Below are 10,175 nucleotides of genomic sequence, written 5' to 3'. Positions count from 1 at the left end.
CAGATATGGAACTTTGAAAATAATGACTTTTTTTCAGAAGCTAACTTTCTGTGCCATCTGTGCCCTCTCCTAAACTGAACTGCCATCCTCCCTGTCTGCTCAAACTACAGTTAAGCAGCGCTTCTGATATTCCTGACAGAATTAAGCATGAGAAGGTTTTTTTTCTCAGTCTTCTGCCCAGGAAAAGATGTGAGGCACACACTTGGCGGCAGTCAGTAGTCCGTGCGTCCCCCGTACAGCAACACCAGCAAAAGCTTTGCACGCTAATTGGCAAGGCCATTGTGTGTTCTGGCAGACTAACTTTTATTTTTCTCCTTAATTGCTCAAACTCACTCTGCATTTCCCTAATAAAAACATAAGCTCGCGAGCTCAGCAGCTAATGAGAACACAGTAGTTGGTGCAGTGGATGAACAACTCAGCCATATGTTTAAATGCGTTTAGTGCACGTCCCAACGATTAAACATGAAACTACTTGGTGTACAGAACTGTAATTCAGCAACACATTACATTCAAACCACTTATGCAGAGTCGTTTTACTGAAAACAGACATTGCTTGGTGCCTTGTGGCTGAATTTTTATAAATAGGTTTTATTATAGCTTGCATCATGTACTAAGTGATGCCCATATTTCAGCTATGATCATTTAGCATCCGTATTACCCAGAAATCCATATTTGATATATTTCTTCCTCTGCAGCTGGCAGAAAGAGCTGGGAACCCTGAAACATTGTTTGCTGTTTTTTTAGACTTCTATTTATGACATGCAAAGTAACAGTGAAGGGCATTATGACTCATTTTAATTCAGTTCAAAGAGACAAACTACAATGGACATGTCAAAAGTTATGGAACTGGAGTTTGCACAACTGGAGTGGCATTCTGTTATCCAAAAGCAGTGTGTAAGACTGGTGGAGGAGAACATGCCAAGATGCATGAAAACTGTGTAAAAACCAGGGTAATTCCACCAAATATTGATTTCCGAACTCTTAAAACTCTATGAATATGAACTTGTTTTCTTTGCATTATTTGAGGTCTGAAAGCTCTGCATCTTTTTTTGTTATTTCAGCCATTTCTCATTTTCTGCAAATAAATGCTCTAAATGAGAATATTTTTAATTGAAATTTGTTTAATTGAAAGGTTGTCTGTGGTTTAGAGAATAAAACAACAATGTTCGTTTTACCTAAACATATACCTATAAATAGCAAAATCAGAGGAACTGATTCAAAATTACAGTATATTGGAAAAAAAACGTGATTGAAAGTTGTCTGTTTTGCCATTGAAACCTATGGGGATGAGTGGGGTTACACAGCTTTCTGCAGCCGAACAGCAGGGGGCGCCCGACCTGTGGTGGCTTCACTTTTGAGAGACGATGCTCTGTCCAGCTATAAACAGTCTGTGTGTTGGACCATAGACTGTATACCTGAGCATCGTCTCTGAAAAGTGAAGCCACCACAGGGCGGGTGCCCCCTGCTGTTCGGTTGCAGAAAGCTGTGTAACCCCAATGGCAAAACAGACAACTTTCAATTACGTTTATTTTATAATATACTGTAATTCTACCTCCATTATTTATGTCCCCACAGAATTTTTTGTAGCTAGCTTGTAGCTTTGCATCTCATGGGAATTGTTACTTTGCAACAGATAAGGTGTTCAACACATTACATTTTTTCTGTCCTTTTGCTGTCTTTTGTCCTCTTTTTCCTGTTTTATCAGTCTTTAATGCTGCCTGTTTTGCCCAGGTACACAGTGTGTAAAGCAGGCCTGCGGAAAGGGGGTGCCACTGGGGGAGGATACTGGCATCAGGGCCATGCTGCACGGCATGCGCACATATCACAGTAATAATCATTAGGGTTAATATTATTAGATTTCAAAGCATTAAGGTTTTTTTTTATTTCAAATAAAAAAGTAAAATAGTGATTAACCCCTCTCTGACTAGTTCCCTTTTCATGGAGAGCATGGTCAGTCACATTCAGTCATATATCAGGCCTTTTTTATTGCTTTCCAGATTTATCTTCTTTAGTCAATTCTCAATCGTTCCTTCAAAAATAGATATCATAAATGTTAGGCTGTAAAGTAAAGGCTGACTTTAAGGCAACATTATGTAGTAACTTTACCTAAAAACATCCCTTTAAAAAAACAGGACAGTTGCAGCTCCCTTTTAGCTGGCCTTCCTGGGCATACCAGACCCTTTGAAACTAATCCAGAATATAACATCACAACAAAGTGTTCAGCCACTAAACACCTCTGTACTAAAAGACCTTCAGGCATTACGTACCGGTATGTCTTGGCTTGACCCACCCTCCTTCAAGGTGCATAAAAGTTTTTGTTTTTGTTCTGGCAAGTGGTGGAACAAACTTAATTTGTGTCTCCAAAGATCACCTGTTAAAAATGCCTTAAATATGAATTATTTTATTTACGATTATTTAAAGTGTACCTTTGACCATTAGTTTAAATATTTTGGCCTCTGCTCATTCAATCACTCCTCATGCAAATGGTGTAAAGTTGGCTGCAGAGTGCCAGCCAGTCCATGTGTGTTGTATTGCTATTGGCTCTGTTCTGAAAAAATCCAAATCCAAAGTCCAGATTTCTTTTCTTTTACCGTATTCTCAGGAAGTGGGAGAGTGCTATACAGGGCATACACCAAAAGAACAGTATAAAAGCCTGAATGCTTGATCACTACAGCAATGTTGTGTATCTGACTTTGTTACACACACACACGGTACATGCATTGTATCAATATAACTGGGGGTAAACCACATGGACATGGAGAGAGCACAGATACTCCACCCTGAACCCAAGCCCCCAGCACTCAGAGGTGGAAGAGCTGATCACCTATCGCTACTGTGCCGTTCTAAAAATATAGGGGTATTTTTTTTTTTACACAAAACCAAACAAAGCCAAGAAGAGAATACAGTTAGACCAAATCAAATTACTACAACTACAGGTGTAAAACTGCCCTAAGTAACATTAGTTTCTCTTACCCATTACCAAGCCAAATATACAAAAACAACCAAAAACACAGAAGACGCAGAAGGGCTTTGGATAATAGTAATAAGTCCGGGTATTGCACAGTCTATACGGAGCCAAATGTAACAAGTTTCATTAATTATTTACAATTTCCCATGGAAGAGAAGGTGGTACCCCCAAGGTTATGCACACAAACCCAGCAAACAAGGTAACTGATTCCTAAGCCCCACTGCTATCAGATAAACAGGACTTCTTGAGTATTTTATTAAGGGCACATAATAATAATAACTTTTCTAAAGCCAGGTACACACCTTTTATCTGATGTTTTACAAGCATCAGAATGTGCCTCAGCTTTGCAGCTTTTTTGTCTTATCACACTTCTTTGAGCTTATAAAAGTTCATTCATGTGAAAGCACAGATGACTCAAATGACTGCCAGGTGCTCAAATTTGTATACTGTTTTTTTTTTATATAATTTCATTTCTAAATACTTCCCCATTTTCTCCCCAATTTACACGGCCAATTACCCAAACTACTCATTAGGACTCCCTCTATCAACAGTGATGCCCCAACACCAGGAGGGTTAAGGCTAGCACCTGCCTCCTCCGATACATGTGAAGTCAGCCACCACCTCGTTTTGAACTGCTGCTGATGCAGCATTGCTGAGTATCATCACAGCACGCTCGGAGGAAAGCGCAGCGACTCGGTTCCAATACATCAGCTCACAGACGCCTTGTGCTGAGTGACTTCACCCTATGGAATGATAAGGGGAGAGAGCGCCATCTACCCACCCAGAGAGAACAAGACCAATTGTGCCCATTCAGGGCTCCGGAAGCCGATGGTAAGCTACATGGACAGGATTCAAACCGGCGATCTCCTGATCATAGTGGCAGCACTTAGCCCGCAAGCAAGGTTTATAGGTTTGTAGACACCTGTTTGTCCAGTGTTTCTTCTGAAATAAGGACAGTTGAAAGGAAGTGTTTCCCGTCTTGCTTCAGGAACAGTCTTTACTCTTCTGAGAAGGTTTTTTTTTTGTAGATTTTGTAACACTGCTGTGAGGAATGCATTAAATGCATTTAGCCACGAGGGCATTAGCTGAAGTCAGTTTCTGATGTTGGATGATTAGTTTAGAGTCACAAACACCACTCTAACTCATCCCAAAGGTATTAAATGAAGTTGCATCACTGCTTAAAATGCGATTCAACTGCTCCACGCTTCCAGCACTGGCAACGTTTATACCCCGCTAGCCAAAGCTTGGCATTGGGCATTGTGACCTTAGGCTGCTCCAGAGTGTCCCACTCTACTTCCAATCTATTTCTATCGTGATTATAAAAGCTGTGTGTAAATGACAGCTGAATATTTTATTTATGTATTTATTTTTCTTTGGTAAATGATGCAGTTCTACCACTCTACATTTTGGGCTTTTATTTTGAAGAGCTCCGCTCTTATTCTACTACCTCCTGTTATTACTGACGCTAAACCTTCTGTTCGAGTTCTCACCATAATGCTGTGCACGTTGCTCCAGAAACGGTAAAAACATGAGAACAAATTAATTATTTATTATTTTCTGTGTTGACACTTTTGAAAGATATTTTATTGTAGTTTGCTCCGTTTTTTGTGTCATTTGTATGTCACGCATAGACTGTCACTGAGAGGTGTGTGGAAGATAGGCTGTTGGCAGACAAAGCTCAAACTTAGCGCCCTTGGAAGCAGAAGGAGGTATGAAGAGACAAATTGTGCATTAATTCAAATGAGTGATTTATTTCATTTAAGACAAAGAGAAATGGTTATTATTATTTTATTTTCAGTAGGAACTGTAACTCATAATAACTTAAAAGGTTAAATTCATGTGGAAGTTTGCTAAGACTTACTAATTTAAAAGTTTAAATACTGTTCTATTCATTATCTGTGAAATATGGTACTATGGCATTTGTGTTTTGTATCTATTATGTAGTTTTCACGGTGTCAAAACGTCTGTGGTGAGAAGAGGAGAGAAATAAAGTTGCACCAGTAGAAGCTCCGAGCATTGTCTTGTGATTAATCCAAGTGGGCCGCTACACTGTGTGTGTGTGTACATGTGCAAATGAACGCCTGTGCCAGCATACATATAATGTGTTTATGCTGCAGCCATAATTGCTTCAGTAGCACCATGAGTAGTAACATATTGAATCTTGGGAGCTTTCACATTCATTCCACTCCACAGATTCTGTCTGGCACTGACTAAACAATAAATGCATTTATGCATGTGGGCATCAACGAGTGATTTCTCACTGAATCTAATCAAGATAGAAGTGAAAATATATGCATTACTGTAAGAAAAGCCTTCAAAAAATTATTTCTTGTTTTATTGTATGTTATTTAGAACAGTCCTGATAAAACCAGTAACATGGTATTGTCAATACTACTCCCAATGACTTGTTTATTACTCTTTTATGTATTTCATTCTTCTTTTATGGAGATCAGAAAATGGTGAGTGACTTGCACCATTGGTAATGATAATTAGTAGGCCTGTCACAATACATAAGTTATCAGCTTATTGTACAGTATATGGACATAACTTTTAATAATTTGTGCTAACTTCAATAATGCCCATTATACATATTAAACAAGGGGAGCCAATTAATTTACATGAACAAGAAGGTATGTTAACTGTGTTTTAATTATTTACTTTTGTATTTACTTTAATTAATTTAAAATATTTTCACTGAATATTCTTAATAATTAAAATAAAACATTGTTCTTTAACAGGGTATAACTTTTACAAATTATTATGCTTTTTTAAATGTTTTTCAAATATAGAAAGCTAATTACTAGACCTGTCACAATTCGTCTTCTTTTTGACAATATATTGTCGCAGATATAATAATGATCAATTATAATAATGCCATTTTAGGGCATTGTGTAACACTATTTGAAGTTGTTTGACTTGGCTGTATTAAATACTTAAATAAATTAAAAAATATATGAACAGAAATGTTTCCTCCCTTTTCAAAGACAATCTGTGCAGTGCATGCAATAGAAACACGCTGCATTTTTTGCACTATAAGTGCACCTTAAATCAGTTAATGTATGTATTTTACCAGTCAGGTTGAAAGGAGCATTAGCCGCTAACCGCTATTTCCCCGTTCAGAGGTGAGTATTATCAGCCTGTAGCCTCCTGCTAACCCTGGCTAGAACTGCCCGAAGCAACATTAGCATTACCTGCTAACTGTGCTAGCTGTTTCACCGTTCAGAGGTGGAGCAGCATTAGCATTACCCACTAACCATGCAAGCTCTTTTGTCGTTAAGAGACAGACAAACCAAGTCTCCCTGAAGTCTCCCGCATTTCGGTAGTGTCTCCCTGATGCCCGCAAGTCACATATAATCTCCCGGAATTCAGAACGAGTGCCCCGAACGCGCACACAGGCAACAGACTTTTTTTCTCTAATCACGTGTGGGAAGGAGAGAGAGAAAACAGAGAAGGTTCTGATTGGCCTGTTCTCTGCAAAGAGTCTGTGAGACAGCCAATCAGTTTTTAGTGTGGGCGGGCAGTGTTTTTCCCCCCTCCCGGACGGGATTTGTTAAGAGAGTGAGAGAAAGCAGATCATGGTGGAGGCAATATTAATAATTATTGTAATATGTTTTTTGATTTTGATTTTGTGCAATTTCTTGTGATATTGTTACTGTCAATTTTTGTCAAATAAAAAAAAGCATAGGCAGGAAAGCAGAGGCAGGGTCTTCCAAAAAGAAAAAAAGATAAAACTCATTTCATTACACCTCTGAATACTCTAAATTTAATTTAAAAAACGTAAAATTAATTAATATAAAATTAAAGTTTCGTTATCCTTTGGTGTGTAGGTTTTTTTTGTTTGTTTTTTTGCCAGGGGGGGGTGGGACCTCCCTGAAATCAGCTTTTGCAACTTGGGATATCTGAAGAGGTGAGTATATTGGACTGTAGCCTACGTGTTTACCGTATTAAAACAAGCTATGTTGGACAAACCGCTACTTAATATCACCCTGGCTTTCTGGAGCACTTAGGGTTACTCAGTGTATTGCTGTCAGACGGCATTAGCCGCTAATCGCTAGCAGTTAGCCACTAATGCTAATGCTCCAGCCTTAGTGATGGAATGATAAATATAAGGGTTTGAAAAGGTTTGAGGTTTTAAAGTTTTAAAAGTCAAAAAATTATTTGTTATTTAATTTGTGTTTTTTATGTTAAAATACACTGTAGTTTTAAATGTTTCTTTAGTCTCTCCTTCATCTCCCTCTTCTTCTTTTTCTTCCTTTTTTTAAATCATTTTTCTTTTATATTTCTCTGTTATAAAACTATATTTTTAAGACTGTAATTTTTTTTTTTAGCACTTTTGTCATTCTTCTCGAACTTACTTTATTGCTCAACTTTTTCCCAGGTATATTGGTTTTCATTCTTTCTAGCCAGGTTGTACTTGAGGGATATGAGCTAGAGTATTTTTAGAGGACGTGATTCCCCTCTGGTAAAGCACTCCCACTTCTCACCGTTCTTTTGCTCAGAGATGCCGGCTGATAAACCAGCTAGAGTAGGACCTGTATTATTGTAGCCCCTCCAGGCATAATCGGAGCAGGCGGAGAATAGTGAGCGCAGTGTGTGTGTGTGTGAGTGTGAGTGAGTGGGCTGTTCTTGCTCTTATGGAGCCTCTGTGATTCAAGGCCACTGAGGACACGGAGCTTTGGAGTCCTCAGCTGGTAAAATCATCTTCTCTTTGCCGCCATTATCAACGGATAAGTGCTCTATTAGAAAAGCTGTTTTCAGAGAAAATAGGATGGTGAAAGGAAGGAGAAAGAGAGAGGTCAAAAAGCAACCTTATAATATATCATTTCAGAAAGCTAGCAATATATATGTGGTGTATTATTAAAAGAAAATGGTTAATGCATTAAAGGAAGCTCTTTTTTGGGAAAAATGAAAACACTGTTGCCTCAAATACACTCACATGTAATACTAGTAATTAACTAGTAATGTGTCCCATGACTTTTACAGTGACTTGCAGGAAAAGTGTGTGAGGCCTGTAATTTCTTGATGTGATTCCTGCCGATAGAGTTGCTTGTCTGTGTCACAGACATTTCTAGCCAGATGTAGCTGGTCACAATCATTACCATGCACTGTACTGCCTTTAGTTGGTGATAATGCTTTCTGTGACATGACTCCAGGTACACATGTGACACTGTGGATTGAGAAATGTTGAATGCACACAAAATTTCAGAAATTGTGGAATATCCCATCTATCACCCACTATCAGACCTCACTCAAACATGCTGAACAGTGTTCAGACTAACTCACAAGATAACACCTCCCAAGCTGCCCCTTGAGGTAACACTTCATGAAGAATTTACATACTGACCCAAGTCCCATGACTTTTGGCATAAAAAGAGGATTATGATAAATGCATTGCAATTGACACATTTTTAAATAACAAATACTAGCTCTGAAAAAAGCAATTTTTTACTTGGCTGAAACTTTATGTGAAAATTGATATGTTAAAACATATTGGCTGATGTTGATGTTAAGATCTTTTTTTCTTCTCTCAGTTAAGTCCTCCTGCACATCTTTTTAGACCTATAAAAAATTATTGCCTTCTCAGAGTGGAAGGATGAACAGAAACACCTGTGGATTTGGTGGTATATCAAGTGTATCTAGTAAAGTTGTTATAAATTGTATTTTTTTATGTTGTTATTAAGGTGTTAATACTGTACAGATAATGTAATGCATGGTTTTACACCTATAGTTTCTATAACACAGTCCCTGTCTTGCAGTGCTGCAAAACTGTGTGTGATTTTCCTATAGAGGGGGGGGTGAGTAATGTGTGTAATAGCACTGATGTCACAGGCAGCTCAGTTATGTCAACAGAGCTGAGATGGGATGAAATTTAAAGCAAATTTCTCCACATACAAGCTTTCTAATGCCACTGCAGCTGAGCACCCAATCACATTCAGTAAACTAAATAAGGACCGAAAGGGACAATTTTGGCTTTTCTGATTGAACCAACGCTGCAGCAGAACAAATATTCAGGTATATATATATATATATATATATATATATATATATATATATATCAAAGATTCAGAGAACAGTCACTGAAAACATTTCATACAGGATGTTTTACCAGACCACAGATTACTTTAGAAAACATGCTGCTTTTTAGTCACGCTACACATTATGACTGCGCTTAAACCTGGCCACTTCATGTGACTAGTATCTGAATTGTATCTGCACATTTTTGCACTTGGTACTCAAGTCCCAGCTCTCATGTGGGTTTCAGTTTTCAGTAAGGAGTGGGTCTGTATATGTGTTTTACTGGGGCCCATTTTTACATCCATCTTAATCTCACATGGGTTCCCTCTAGGCATCATGTGAAGTGTGCAACCCATATTGGTTCCAATAGTTAATTATTAATTAATCAATAATATTCTGGAAAAAAGGGACCAGCTAAAATCATGAGTTTCTTTGATCTTACCAACTTGAAAACCTCTGGAATATAAGTAAGAGCAACATGGATAATCAGAAGCCATCAGACCAAGCTGAACTGCTTGATTTTTTGCACCAGGAGTGGTATAAAGTTATCCAAAAGCAGTGTGTAAGACTGATGGAGGAGAACATGCCAAGATGCATGAAAACTGTGATTATAAACCAGGGTTATTCCACCAAATATTGATTTCTGAACTCTGAAACTTTATGAATATGAACTTGTTTTCTTTGCATAATTTGAGATCTGAAAGCTCTGCATCTTCTGTTGTTATTTTAGACATTTCTCATTTTCTGCAAATAAATGCTCTAAATGAAAATATTTTTATTTGGAATTGGGGAGAAACGTTGTCCGTAGTTTATAGAATAAAACAACAATGTTCATTTTATTCAAACATATATCTTAACTTGTGCTTATATACAGTACATAAGGACTAAGACCAGGACAATAAAACCTAATCTGTTGTATCATATCTTCAAGTTTGAATGTATCTATTAAAAAGCTTTCTTTTATTACATATTATTAGTCTAACAAGGGCTGTGGGCTCAGGTGGGTGAGTGGGATTGAGGATGGGATGCTAATGTTTTAAAATCACAATATCCATGTCTTCTCAAATAACAATAAAAATGTAACAAAAACACTTCTGACCAAATGGGCTAAAGGGTGATTGGGAGAATAGGTCAAATGGGACATTTTAGCTGTACACAGATTAGTTAGTTAGGCCCTAGCTATGATGCCACA

At 37.8% G+C, this 10,175-nt stretch overlaps 1 long non-coding RNA gene across 1 annotated transcript; it reads left to right on the top strand.

The window, feature by feature from the left end:
• Nucleotides 1-4,305: 4,305 nt before the first annotated feature.
• Nucleotides 4,306-4,981, top strand: LOC125782612 (uncharacterized). The gene is made up of 2 exons (XR_007425332.1): nucleotides 4,306-4,488; nucleotides 4,600-4,981. It is a non-coding gene; the product is annotated as an uncharacterized LOC125782612 (long non-coding RNA).
• The last annotated feature ends 5,194 nt before the right edge of the window (nucleotides 4,982-10,175 follow it).

This window comes from Astyanax mexicanus, chromosome 18 (genome assembly GCF_023375975.1).
Source record: "Astyanax mexicanus isolate ESR-SI-001 chromosome 18, AstMex3_surface, whole genome shotgun sequence".
Taxonomy (NCBI): Eukaryota; Metazoa; Chordata; class Actinopteri; order Characiformes; family Acestrorhamphidae; genus Astyanax; species Astyanax mexicanus.
The sequence above is the reverse complement of the archived record's forward strand: the minus strand, read 5'-3'. Positions and strand labels throughout refer to the sequence as shown.